This window comes from Triticum dicoccoides, chromosome 1B (genome assembly GCF_002162155.2).
Source record: "Triticum dicoccoides isolate Atlit2015 ecotype Zavitan chromosome 1B, WEW_v2.0, whole genome shotgun sequence".
Taxonomy (NCBI): Eukaryota; Viridiplantae; Streptophyta; class Magnoliopsida; order Poales; family Poaceae; genus Triticum; species Triticum dicoccoides.
The window spans coordinates 576,181,111-576,196,201 of record NC_041381.1 but is presented as its reverse complement, the minus strand read 5'-3'; the positions used below and the strand labels follow the sequence as shown (position 1 = coordinate 576,196,201).

The 15,091-nt window shown below is 46.6% G+C and overlaps 1 pseudogene; it reads left to right on the top strand.

Annotated features, from left to right (window-relative positions):
• The first annotated feature begins 1,447 nt into the window (after window positions 1–1,447).
• LOC119309043 lies at window positions 1,448–15,091 on the top strand (annotated as a pseudogene).

Below are 15,091 nucleotides of genomic sequence, written 5' to 3'. Positions count from 1 at the left end.
GTTCTACTTTCCTCCCACTCACTTCTTTCGAGAGAAACTCCTTCTCTAGAAAGGATCATTTTTAGCAACAAATATCTTGCCTTCGGATCTGTGATAGAAGGTGTACCCAACAATTTCCTTTGGGTATTCTATGAAGACGCACTTCTCCGATTTGGGTTCGAGCTTATTAGGTTGAAAACCCTTTTCATATAAGCATCGCAACTCCAAACTTTAAGAAACGACAGCTTAGGTTTATTGCTAAACCATAGTTCATACGATGTCATCTCAACGGATTTAGATGGTGCCCTATTTAAAGTGAATGCAGCTGTCTTTAATACATAACCCCAAAACTATAGTGGTAAATCGGTAAGATACATCATAGATCGCGCCATATCCAATAAAGTGCGGTTATGACGTTCGGACACACCATTACGTTGTGGTGTTCCATGTGGCGTGAGCTGTGAAACTATTCCACATAGTTTTATATGAAGGCCAAACTCATAACTAAATATTTGTCTCTGTGATCAAATCGCAGAAACTTTATTTTCTTGTTACGATGATTCTTCACTTCACTCTGAAATTCTTTGAACTTTTCAAATGTTTTAGTCTTGTGCTTCATTAAGTAGATATACTCATATCTGCTCAAATCATCTTGTGAAGGTCAGAAAATAACGATACCTGCCACGAGCATCAACACTCATTGGACCGCATACATCGGTATGTATTGTTTCCAATAAGTCAGTAGCTTGTTCCATTGTTCTGGAGAACGGAGTTTTAGTCATCTTGCCCAAAAGGCACGGTTCGCAAGCATCAAATGATTCATAACCAAGTGATTCTGAAAGTCCATCTTTATGGAGTTTCTTCATGCGCTTTACACAGATATGACCCAACGGCAGTGCCACAAATAAGTTGCACTATCATTATCAACATTGCATCTTTTGGCATCAATATGATGAATATGTGTATCACTACGATCGAGATCCAACAAACTATTTTTATTGGGTGTATGACCATCAAAGGTTTTATTCATTTAAACAGAACAACAATTATTCTCTGATTTTAAATGAATAACCGTATTCCAATAAACATGATCAAATCATATTCATGCTCAACGCAAACGCCAAATAACATTTATTTAGGTTCAACACTAATCCCGAAAGTATAAGGAGTGTGCGATGATGATCATATCAATCTTGGAACCACTTCCAACACACATCGTCACTTCACCCTCAACTAGTTTCTGTTTATTCTCTAACTCCTGTTTCGAGTTACTAATCTTAGCAACCGAACAAGTATCAAAATACTCAGGGGCTACTATAAACGAGCGGTCCTGGCCCTTGCTGGAGTGGTTGGTGGCTGATGTTCCTTTGTCAGGTTGTTGCGGTTGGTTGGGCCACGTTCCTCTCTGTTGTGCATTTTGACGATGGCCCTCGGTCGGTGGCTATGATGGCATGGCTCTGCGGTGGCGGCGGTGCAAAGGAACATGGATGGTGCTAGCCAATTCTTGCGGGGTGTGGATGTGTGCAGAACTCAGATGAAAATCTTGCACGGCTTTTGCCTAGCCGGCGGCGATGGTGCGTGTGGGTGTCATACCCCTCCTTGGAGGCGTCGCCGAGGGAAATTCGACATTTTTATCGCTCGCTTGGAGTTGGTGGTTGTCTCCGGACAAAAGCCTCGATTCGGTGTTGAATCGGCACAATGGGGGCATCCTCGACGTCGTTCCTCTATTGGGAGCATTCTGTTTGGAGGCACGGCTTGTTTCCTCGTTGCTCTCCTCCGGTGTTCGTTGCGGTCCTATATTGATCCTCGACGTCACAATGTATGGCCGTCACTAGTGTGTCCACGACGGTGTGTTCCTCGGAGCTGATCAAGTCCCGCCATCCGTTCGCCACCTCCTCTCAGGCATTCAGGGTGGATGGTGCGTCGACGAGTAAAGTTTTTGTGGAAGCTGGTGGTCTATGGAGTTGTCTGGGGGTGTTGTGCTCAGTTAGAACAAGCTCTGCTGTTCTGTAGTTTTTGTTTGGTCGTTAGTGGTTCTCTTTGGACTTGCCCGGGTGTGGTGTTCGTGCTACGCTCCTTGCTCGCGGCGAGTGATAGTGTTCCTTGTACTTCTAATTTTGCCTTCTACGTATAAAACTATGATACGTCTAGATGTACTTTAGGAGAAAAAAAGTACTCTCCGATTTGCCCATGCAATCTTGTCCCAGTTTGCATGTTGCGTGTCAACCGTTCGTGTATGTGACTCCATGATCCACGTGAACGAAGAACTTGAATGATTGTGCACCCAAAGTATTTTATAGAGAAAAATTCACTACAGGTCCTATACTTGTCATGTTGGCCGCATTTCTCCTCGTACTTGCAAATACCCAAAATACAGTCCTACAACTTGTCTCAGGTGGTCATCTATGGTCCAAACTACCATTTCCTCTACGTATCTGCTGACTTGGCTGTTGACTGGCGAGTCCACGCGGACTTTGACCGCCAGCTCATTAGAAGACGCCCTGGGCGGGGGGATTAGGGGGAATGCGAGGGGGTTTATTGCAAAAACGCCTGGCAATAAAACACCAGCCACCTCGTCGGACCGATCCATCCACTTGGTCGGACCCCGACAAGACCGAGTCATTCTGCTCCCTTCCCCTGCTCCGCTCCCCTCCCATGTTCGTCGTCACTACCGGGGTGCTCCCCTCCCCTCGCCGGGCGTGGCGGTCTGTGGCGACGCCCGCCATGAGCTCGTCGTCGGACGCGAGCCACCGCCGTCTGCTCCGTTTGGTAGGGGCTTGCGTCACGTTCCTCTTGCTCCATCCCGTCGTCAGGATCATGTCGAGCCACCGCTGTATGGTACGTCGCCGTCGTAAGCACCTTCTCTGCCCGATCTCTCCATTTTAGCTGGGGGAAAGAGTGCGCACCCTACTCAATTGCGCATACGGGGTAGGGTTTAGGGTTCTTGGCCATCTTTTTTTGTCACGGGTTTAGGGGTGCGCATGTAGGGTTTTAGCCGTGGATGGTGAAGTTAGTGGCAGATGCAAATTAGGGTTTCATGAGGCCTTTTGATAGGTTATTTGTAGATGAAATATGGTTGTACAAAGGTAATTAAGGTTTTGATTGCTCGAATTGTTAGGCAAAGTGGAATGCCATGTTTTTTGGCCGTCAATGTTAGCTTAAATTAGGTTACATACGTCGACCATATGTTGTTTTGTTAATGAGATGATTGTTTGTTTGCCAGATCCACCAAAGGAACAGGATTTTGGACGTGAAAGATCATACATTTGTTTCCTTAATATGCCATGAATGCCATCATTTTGTTCTGGAAATGTTTGAACTTCCAGTTATCTATTTCTGAACCTGTATCTGATACATTTGTCTACATTGTCTATTTCTGAACCTGTATGAAATTGACATTTTGGTTAGATTGGTGCACTTACACTAAGCATATTTGCAGTAAATATGCTTTCAAATAGCATGGTTGGGTCATGTCTTCAAGTGGCTGAACATTTTTTGTCTGAACATTGACAGTTTTGTTATTACTGACTGAACATTTTTTTGTCTGAACATTGACAGTTGTGTTAGACTGGTGCAGTTACATTGTGTCAATTTCCTAGATCAGATGATCTCAAATAGCATGCTTGTGTCATTGCGCAGTTGCATTGTCTCTTCATCTCTGTTATTACTGTCTGTTGTTGCATTGTGTAGTTGCATTGTGCAGTTGCATTGTCTTCATCTCTGTTATTACTGTCTGTCTGAAGATTTTGTCATTTCATTTGTTTTGCAGGCCCCCTAAGCAACCATTTCTCTGTTGACGTCATACATGGTGTCTATTTCCTATGTGCATGCAAGCATAGGGGTTATCACATGGGCCACTCCATTTGGTATGACAACTGTGATATAGATAATTGGACACCTACAGTTGTTGCCAGTCTGGTGGAGGAAATTGGGTATGAGTTTGAGGGCAGGATAAGGGCTTACTGGTGTGTTCCTGGACTGACAGTCTATAAGAATGGCTTAAGATAAATTAAGTTAGGGGACAACACAATGACATAGAACATGAAGGATTGTGTTCTGAATGGGAACCATTTCCAGCAGATATTTCTTGATCATGATGACAGCATGAGGTCATATATTTCCCCTATTCCAGTTCATTCTGATGATGAGGATCCTCCTTTGGCCAAATTCAGTGGCCTGAGGCCTAAGAAGGAGCAAGTGCAAGAGGAGCAGTCACAACCAGTGCAGGAGGATCATTCTGACCAAGTGCAAGAGGAAAATGCTGAGCAAGTGCAAGAGGAGCAGGTTGAGCAAGATCAATTGTATGATGCAGAAAGTGAGGAAGAGTCAGAAGAAGAGGAGTACATACCAAGTCCTCCTCAGCCAGGAGAATATATTCATACATTTCAATCTGGGTTCAGGGGCAGAAGGAAAACCTGTAGGGTTTTAAACATGGATGCAGAAGATGGAATTGGTGATTCAGCAATGAGATCTTCAGCAATTCATGACTCTGATGAAGATTTCAATCCACAACTTGTTGATTTAGATATTGATCTGCAAAATGATGATGACTTGTTTGACAGAAATGTTGATTGTGATAATGGTAAAGGTTTAGCAGTCCAAGAACAACCTGATGATCCTGTTGAAGATGTGGACCTGTGTTTGCCTTCTTCTGATGAAGATAAGGTTAAGCTCAATTTCAAAAGTTTCAGAGAAGAAGACCTGTCTAAACTAGAGTTCCAAGTGGGAAAGACATTTGCAAGTGTTAAGTTACTGAGGAAAGCTATCAAAGAGTACAACTGTAGGGAAAGGGTTGACATTAAGTGCCCCAGAAATGATAGGAAAAGACTGCAAGCCATTTGTGAAGAAGGTTGCCCTTGGTCTTTGTTTGCATCATTTGATTGCAGAACAAAATGCTTGATGGTCAAGAAATACAATCCAAAGCATACCTGCATAAAGAAATGGTCTGTGAAGTCATTCACTGCTCCCTTCATGGCAGGAAAATACATTGATTCTTTTAGAGCAGATGAAAACATGAACATGAAGAATTTTGCAAGGGTGGTTCAAAAGGACTGGAACATGACAGCTACAAGGAGCAAACTTAGAAGGGCTAAGAGACTAGTCAAGAAGGTCCTTGAAGGAGATGAGTTAGAGCAGTATAGCAGCATGTGGGATTATGCACAAGAAGTCAGAACATCAAACCCAGGTAGCTCTTTCTATGTGGGTGTCAATGATGGCATATTTGGAAGTTGCTATTTTTCTCTAGATGCCTGCAAAAGGGGTTTCATGCAAGCTTGCAGGCCTGTCTTATGTTTAGATGGATGTCACCTGAAGAGCAAGTATGGAGGTGTTATGATGTGTGTTGTTGGGATGGATCCCAATGACTGCATTTACCCTCTGGCATTTGCAGTTGTGGAGGCAGAGAACACTGATACATGGAAATGGTTTTTTTCAAACCTGAAGAGTGACTTGGGAATACTCAACATAGAACCATGGACTATTATGCCAGACAAACAAAAGGGGCTGATCAAGGGAGTGAGACATCACTTTCCTGATTCAGAGCACAGACATTGTGTGAGGCATATATGGCAGAATTTTCAGCAAACACACAAAGGAGATGTACTGAAGAACCAGTTATGGAAGTGTGCAAGGAGCACAACACCTGAACTGTGGGCTGCAAACATGGAGGAACTAAAGGCCATGAGCTTGGAAGCCTACACATGGCTTGAGCAACTACCACCAAACACTTGGGTCAGGGGTTTCCAAAGAGAATTGCCTAAGTGTGATATCCTTCTGAACAACAACTGTGAGGTTTTCAACAAATATATCCTTGAGGCTAGGGAGATGCTGATCGAATCAATGGTTGACAAGATCAAAACCCAACTCGTGGTCATATTCTACAATAAAAGAAAGGAGGCGGAGAACTGGCCTGGCTCTATATGCCCAAAAATAAGGAAAAGAGTTGAAAAGAATATTGAGCTGTCAGCTACATGCATGGTTTCAGGGGCTGGTGATGGCATTTTCTAGGTTGACAACAAGAACAGGACATACATTGTTGACATCAAGGAAGAGAGTTGTACATGCAAGAGGTGGGATCTTAGTAGAGTTCCATGTCACCATGCAATTGCATGCTGCAGACATGAAAGAATTAACCCTGAGACTTTGGTGCACTCTTGCTACAATATTGAGGCATTCAAGCTAGCATACCAACCCGTTATCAAGCCTTGCAGAGATAGGAGAGAGTGGAAGAAGATGAATGGGTGTGAAACCAAGCCACCTGTCTATGGAAAAAAAGTAGGGAGGCCTTCAAACAAGAGTAGGAGAAAGCAACCTTATGAGATTGAAAAGAAAGATGGAACCAAGGTGATGAGCAGACATGGAGTTAAGATAACATGCTCCTACTGCCATGAATCAGGGCACAACATCAAAGGATGCAACCAAAGGAAGGCTGGCATTTTGCCAAAGAAACAAGTGAGAAGGGGGCTAAGGGCTATACCTGATGATGTGTCAGATGATGACCAACAAGCTGCTGGCCAAGTACCACATGCTGCTGAACAAGAAGGCCAACTCCCATAGCAGGAAGTCAATCTAACACAAGATGGTGGCCAGCTCACACAGGATGAGGTTAATCTAGCAGAAGATGATGCCCAAGTACCACAATAGGAGGTCGATGTAACACAAGATGATGGCCAACTCACACAGGAGGAGGTCCATACTGCTTAAAATGCTGCTCAAGAAGATGAAGAGTATGATACACTAGTTGTATTTCAGGTAAATGCTAATATTTTGTCCACTTTTTATCAGGTGTGTCTAATCAATTAAAATGTAGAATGCTTCATAGTATGCTAGGATGCTTATCAGTTGTGTCCACCTCTTGTCTTTGAACAGGTGCAGGACTTTGGATGTACAATGCTCCACAGGATGCAGCAAGCTAGACCAGTGCCTAGAGATTACAATGAAACCATTGTGCCAGATTCAACATTTGTCTCTATGGTAGCTAATTCTCAAGCTACAACACAAACAACAACAGCTACAACCGATGGGAATTTGACCATGAAGTTGTTGAAGATGGAGAAGAACAAATAAAGGCAGATGGCAGCCATAAGAGATGCAGCACTGGAGGCCATGAATGAGTTGGCAGAGAAAAGACCAGAGGAGGCAGAAGCAAAAAGGCAAGATGTTGCTATCAAGAAAGAAGAGCGGGCAGCAAGAAGAAGAAGAGCAGTAAAAGAGAAGAAGGCTGAGGAAATAGCAGCAAGCAACACCAGCAAGGAAAGCTGCATTGCAACAAGAGAAGGAAGCAAAAGCAATTGAAGCAATTGCAGCTAAAGCGGAGGCAACACTTCAGAGAAAAGAAGAACAAGAAGCAAAGAGAGCATAGGAAGCACTGAAGAGGAAGGAAGATCAAGAAGCAAAGAGGAAACAACAAGAAGAGGCCAAGAGAAGAAGAGCTGAGGAGAAGAAGCAAGCAGGGCCAAGTGCACATGTGCCCAAGAAGCACAAACGAGTCAATATGTTTGATGAGTTTAGATGAATCACTGGTGTTGCACTTGCAGTCATCTCATTTTTTGTCAAAAACTTCATTCTGAGTGCTTGAATATTTTCAAATGTACCAGCCATTCAGTGTTTGAAACTATTGAAATGTAGTTCAATCATTGGCTCATTCAGTTAACTGCATGTTTGACTGAAATTTATACAAGTTAGTACTCATCTCATCTGAATGTTTTGACTTAAATTTATGAAAGTTGATTGTTTGAGTTCATACAGATCAATCTGAGTGTTTTGCTCTGATCAACACTAATATTTTTGATTGAAAAAGACATTAAAAATGTCTGGCCTGAATGTAACTAGGTGTATTTCTGATCAACACTAACTAGGTGAAAATGAATTTTTGATTTAAAAAAACAAAAAAATGGTTGGCCTGGGGCTTGAACCCAGGCCTGTGGTATGAAGAGATGCGTGCATTGCCAGTGGGATAGTACTAGAAGTCTGACCAGATGCTACTTGACACACATCTTATTATTTCTTAGTGGCCCTCAGGTCCAGTGTTCGTTCCACATTGTATACGGCGACCGTGCGCTGCATTGTCTACATGCCGTTTCGGTTTCTCCGACTCTGTCTTTAAGCCCACCCACCCACCCGCTGCTCTCCACTCGCCACTCACCACTCGCGTCCACATTCCACTCGCCACTCTTGTCGCCTCGGTTTCTCCTTGCTCAGTCACCACCGACGACCACACCGCCGCCGCCGACATGGAGAACAGCCCCGCCTGGCAGAGGGTCATCGATGACCTTGCAGGTGACAACTAGGCGATGCGCGCGGACCTGACGGAGATCGGGAAGTGGTTCCCGAGTGTTGGGATGCTGCGTCACCACGCGCGTGGCCTCTTGAAGATCATGACCGAGGACGAGCTGGACCGCGCCTGCACTGACCGCCTCGGTATCCCTCCTACGCTCGTCCTCTGCTTCACGATGAAGGAGACTCGCTCCGACGACCCGGGCCAGCGCACCCGGTGGTGGAGGTACCGGTCCGCCACCGTGCCGCGGTAGCCGGATCCGTCACGCGCTGGCTCGCGAGCGGAGCGCGTCCAGAATGTCGAGGTGGCCGTCCTCGCGCCTGTCAGCATGGCCTACTGGGACCACTACCAGCCCGACCTCTTTGAGCGTGACGACGACTCCGATTACATCTCATCGGACTCGGAGTACGACTCTGGCTCCGACGACGACTCTGGCTACGCCACCGACTCATCTTGGTCGACTGGCTGGGAGGAGCCGGAGGTGATCATCCTCTCTAACAACGAACCGGAGGTCCAGATGGCGGCGCCTGTCATCCCTGAGCCGAAGGTCCAGATGGTGGCGCCTATCGCCAGGGAGGGTGACAAGCACCACCCAATTGACGTTGAACTGCTTCCAGATGTTCCTGACATCGTCAAGAAGGAGGTCGAGGTGGTCTTAGCACTTGAAGCACATGCAGAGGTGGCTGACAAGAAGATGAACAAGAAGAAGAGGAAGATGTCTGAAGAAGGTGCAGCTGAGGTTCGCCGGTCAGAGCGCCTGAAGAAGATGGGATGAAGAAGTGAAGGTGGTTAGTTAGGTATGCTGAAAGTATAGTATTTTCAGCATATAAGTTATAACTAGAGATGTTTGGTTAGTTAGGTGTGCTTGTATAATGTGAGCACATAAGTTAATTATTACCGCTGGTCTTCTTTTGGTAATGTGATTTTATGACTTCACTATTTGCTGAACAAGTACTATGAAATGCTGAATGTTGCTGTCATATTTGTGGACAAGTACTATGAAATGCTGAATGTTGCTGTCATATTTGTGGACGAGTACTATGAACTGCTATCGCTGTTGCTGTCATATTCAGTTGTTGTCAGTTACTATGTTGAGCAATTGTTTTTGTCATTGTTAGGTATGCTGAATGTTGTCAGCTATCTGACTGTTGATGTTTAACTGATTGTTGTCAACATTCATTTCAACATTTCTGTCTTTTGTCAGCACCAAATAAACATCAACTAAATGAATTCTTGTAGTTCAACTGTTAGGTATGCATATGTGGTTAGCTGCTGGAAAAACAAATTGACTTGAATAACATCAAACTGGAATTTGAGCATCTAGTACAACATAAGTTCAATCAAATTCATTAAGCATCTAGTACAACATCAGTACAACATCAGTTAAATCATTCAGCATGTAGTACAACATCAGCTCAATCAAAATCATCCAGCATCCCCTTAAGCTTCCTTATCTTCTCCTTGGTGTCCTCTTTGTGTTTGAACAAGTCACCAATCATGTATTGAAGCTTTCTCTTTTCTTGCTTTAATTTATCCCTCTCTCCAATGACTTGGTCCCTCTCCTGGATCACTTGATCTCTCTCTTTTTCTACCTTAGCCCTGAATACCTGATGAATGCTTGTTACTGTTTTGTCATTCATCTTCCTCTTCTCAAGCTCTTCCCTAAGATCAGCTATATCAATTTGTGTGCTGCCTAATTGGCTAATTGCATGCTCCTTCTCATCCACCAGATTAGCAAAATCAAGTTTGAAATTGCTAAGCTCTTTTTCCAACTTCTTCTTCTCTTCTGAAATCTTCAAGTTATCCTCAGCATTCAGAACATTTTGTCTGATATTCTGTTTTGTCTCCTCTTCATACATGCTCCATATCCTAGCTAGGCTCATCTTCATAGCATCAGGCCACTCAGGGTCAACCCACTCCACATAGTTGTAGCTAGATACTTCCTATGAATTTAAAAGAAACATAATTTTAGTTAACTAATCAAGAAATTCAGTTAACTACTCAACAAATTTTAGTTAACTAAACATAGCACTTTAAATGGCATACAAATTGACTACTGAAAAATAACTAAAGTTTGAGCTTTTTAAAATTTTGACAGTGTGAATGAAGTTGTACTAACCTTCTGGGCACAGGTTAGGAACCTCCTGCCAGTATCAACTGATTCAAATGCCACAACCTTCTCACACAAAGTTCCATCCTGACATGTAAGACTAGGCAAATCTATGGCCAGTCCTCCCCATTCCTCACAGAAGATTGTGGCAGGAGCCTAAAACAAATCCAGATTTGGATTCAGAATGAAGAAACAAAAACCTAGCTGTTGGTAACCCTAGTAGGAGATGAGGAGTAGATGACCAACCTTGCTGGTAATAGAGTCGTCTCCAGAAGAGCTAGGGAGATCATCCCACGAAACCATGGTTGAACTTTGTGATGCTGAGTGGATCTGCTGAGTAGGAGATGAGGAAGAAGAGAAGAAGGGGAATGAGTGGTGATGGATCTGGTGGTGGAAGATATATACTTGTGGTTGGGGAGGAAGCAAAGGTGGATCTAGTGGTTGTGGACCAAAGGCAAACATACAATGCAAGTTGTAGGGTGCCAGTGTGCATGGTTGTGGACCAATCAGTTAACTGAATCTTTGTTCAGTTAAGTTCATTTATATATTTTGGCCATATCAATCTCATTTAACCGAATTCATGTTCAGTTAAGTTCAGTTACATTTTGGCCATATCAATCAAGCTCATTTAACTGAATCCTTGTTCAGTTAAGTTGATTTACAATTTGGCCATATCAATCAAGCTCATTTAACTGAATATTTGGCTCAGAAAAGACCAAGTTCAGTTAACTGAATATTTGGCTCAGTGAGCTCAGAGAAGACAAAGTTAACTGAATATTGACAACAAATTGGAAGATTCAACATTGACACTGAAACATTGATATTACTTGATAGATACATATTCATTACAACCATACAGCCAAAATAACATCATATCCATTACAGCCATAGATACGTATTCAGCTCAGACACCTACTAATTTATCAACATCTCACTTCTTCATAATGAAGATGAAAGACATCACACAAAGAACCACAACACTAGCCATAAGAAGCTTTAGCACCTCTCTACCTAATCCAAGAAGCATAGCAACTTGCTGCTTGATAGCAAGGTTTTTCTCACTAGGGCTGTCAAAATTCACCCTGCCTGCAATGCCTCTTCCAGCCAAGGCCCTTCCAGCTAGGGATGGCAATGGGTCGGGTTTGGGGCGGGTGGAGCTGGTCCAAATCCAACCCATGACCCATCTTCCTACCCTTTGCCCATCCACCAAATTATCCACGAGCACAACTTGTACCCATGCCCAAACCCGCTGGATACCCACGTACCCATGGAGCCCCATGGGCATAGAAAAGTCAGCATGAAGCCTTCCCAAAGATCAAATTAACTCATCATCGTTCACTCACAAATGACAACAGAAGCTACATGCATAAGTAGGCAACAAGTAATACGATGATTCCTTAAGTGTGACATACCAGAGGTTGATTCTGCATTATATAGCTCATGGCACAAGTTGCATATTTCCTGCCATTTCCCATTGATTCGCTCTTTCTACTATCACTGGCATATGGCCCCACATGTCATAAGGGTATCCATTGGATATCCATGGAGCACAAACTATAACCATGCCCAACCCGTCTATTCGTGGGTATCCATATCCACGGATCCATGGGCAGAAATGTGCTCCATACCCTTGCCCAACCGGGTCGGGTATCCATGGGTATCCAGGTCCATGGATAAAATTGCCATCCCTACTTCCAGCTAAGTTTCTTCCTGCCATCCACTCAGTCCTCTTCCTCTCAAGCTCTTCCCTCCTATCCTCAGCTGCACCAATTGCATCTACAGCAGCATTACCAACAAGAACTCTAGTTTCAACCAGATGCTGCACATATTCCATCTCCCAGCGCCAGAAATCACAGGTGACCTACAACCAAAGCAATGCAATGTGTGAAAATGACTGACAAAGTTCAGTTAACATGAAAAAATGTTCAGTTAAGGACTAAAATTCAGTTAACAATGGCTACTGAGCACATTCAAGACTTCTAAGCACATCATGGCTACTGAACGTTCAGTTAAGAGATCTCTTTAGTTAACTTCTAAGCACATCACAGCTAGTTAACCCAGCCATCATGCCTACTGAGCACAACATGGCTACTGAACATGGCAGGTTCATGAATCGAACAGAAAAAGCCTGAAGCTTACATTGTCGTGGGTGCACTTGTAGAAAACCCAGCCATCGTGCTCATCGGTGCTAGAGCGGTAGCACTTGACAGGTTCGCCACAATCGGGGCATCCGACGAGTGGCACCTCAACAGAGCGGCCACGCAGACCAGAGCGCACACCGGAGTGGGAGGATCTCGCAGATGATATGCCGTCGGCGAGAGGTGGCAGCAGATCCAAGCGGTGGTGGCTGCGGCGACAGCGGCGGAGCCGGCGACTGCGACTAGGGTTCGAGACGGGAGAGGAAAGGGGAGAGGTGCGCTGCGGTGCGGTGGGTGTGGAGAGGTTGGGTTCGACCATGTGGTGTCGTGTGGACGATCCGACCAGGTGGGTGGGTGAGATGCGACTAGGTGAGCCGCGGTCCGACCAGGCGGGGGGACAAACGTAAATTCATCATTTTTGCAATAAACCCCCTCGTATTCTTCCGCCCAGGCGTCTTCTGATGAGCTGGCGGTCAAAGCCCGCATGGACTCGCCAGTCAACAGCCAAGTCAGCAGATACGTACAGGAAATGATATTTTGGACCGTAGATGACAACCTGAGACAAGTTGTAGGACTGTATTTTGGATATTTGCAAGTACGGGAAGAAATGCGGCCAACGCGACAAGTATGAGGACATGTAGTGAATTTTTCTCTATTTTATACTCCATCCGTCCGGAAATACTTGTCATCAAAATAAATAAAAGGGGATGTATCTAGATGTATTTTAGTTTTATATACATTCCTTTTTGTCCATTTTAATGACAAGTATTTTCAGACAGAGGGAGTATCTATGAGCTTCTTGCTGGGGCCTCCGTCGCCGCTCAAACAGTCAAGCATTCATGTGCTAGCAGTTTGCATCGATGTGCTTCAGTTCAGTGCTACAACTACCCAAGTTTGGCTCCATTATTTTACAAGTACTGTAGTAGCTGAGACTTGCTTCTTCTTTGGCATCGACGTCCCGACCACGAGCTTCAAATCCGTGCTAATGCTACAAAAGCTGACGCCGCCATTGCAGCAGCACTCCAAAGCAGCACCAAGAAAATGGCCTCTACAGAGCAAGAGCACGGCGAGAAGCTGAGGATCCTGATCGTGCCCTTCTTCGCCACCAGCCACATCGGCCCCCACACCGACCTCGCCGTCCGCCTCGCCGCAGCCAGGCCGGGCACCGTCGAGCCTACGGTGGCGGTCACCCGGCTAACGTCTCGGTCGTTCGGTCGGCGCTCGACCGGCACGGCCCCTCCATGGCGAGCCGAGCCGTCCGGATAGCCACCTACATGTCCCCGGAGGTGGGCGGCCTCCCGCCGGGCGTCGAGAACCTCTCCGCCGCCGGGCCCGACGCGTGGCTCATCGATGCCGCGGCCATCGACGAGGCGCTGACGCGGCCCGCGCAGGAGGCGCTCGTCAGGGAGCTGTCCCCTGACGCCGTCTTCACCGACGTCCACTTCTTCTGGAACTCCATACTCGCCGGCGAGCTCGGCGTGCCGTGCATTACGTTCAGTGTCATTGGACCCTTCTCGAACCTTGTGATGCACCACCTCGGCGGCACAGTTACAGTCGACGGCGACTCGGATTGCCAGGAGGTGATTGTACCAGGTTTTCAGGCCCTGAGATACGTATCCCGAGGGCTGAGCTGCCGGAGATCTTGAGGTACCAGGAGAAAGACGACGGATCCAGCAGCCCGATCATGGCGGGGCAAGCACGGTGCTTCGGCGTAGTCGTCAACACGTTCATGGACCTGGAGAGCGAGTACTGCGACCTGTACGCGCGCCTCGGCCACGTGAAGCGCGCCTACTTCGTCGGCCCAGTGTCGCTGCCGTTGCCACCGGCCGGAGCAAGCGCCGCTGAGTCGCCGTGCATCCGTTGGCTAGGCTCGATGCCCAGATGCTCGGTGGTGTACTTATGCTTCGGCACCTACGCCTCCATCTCTGGAGATCAGCTATGGGAGCTGGCTCTTGGACTGGAATCCTCCGGCAAGCCGTTCCTGTGGGTGCTGAGGGCCGAGGGGTGGGAGCCGCCGGCGGGGTGGGAGGAGCGTGTCGGGAAGAGGGGGATGCTCGTCAGAGGGTGGGCCCCGCAGACCGCAATCCTGGCTCATCCGGCCGTGGGGGCGTTCCTGACGCACTGCGGGTCGAGCTCTCTGCTGGAGGCGGCGGCGGCCGGCGTGCCGATGCTGACGTGGCCGCTGGTGTTCGACCAGTTCATCGAGGAAAGGCTGGTCACAGACGTTCTCAAGATTGGCGAGAGGGTGTGGGACGGGCCACGGAGCACGAGGTACGAGCAGCAGCAGACGGTGCCGGCCGCGGCGGTGGCGCGGGCCGTGGCGAGGTTCTTGGAGCCCGGGGGAACAGGGGAGGCGGCGAGGGGTCGAGCGCAGGAGTTCGCCGTGAAGGCTCACGCCGCCGTGGCGGAAGGCGGGTCGTCGTCCTGTGATCTGCGCAGGCTTATCGACGACCTGATGAAAATAAGGGAGGCCGTCGCCGGCGGCGACACTACTACGTCGCGCGCTGCTGAGATGTAGCGTCATGTGGCATTTCCCTGTGCTTCAATCCGTTTGTAAACCTTGTAACACCGGCCGCTTATGTCTTACTC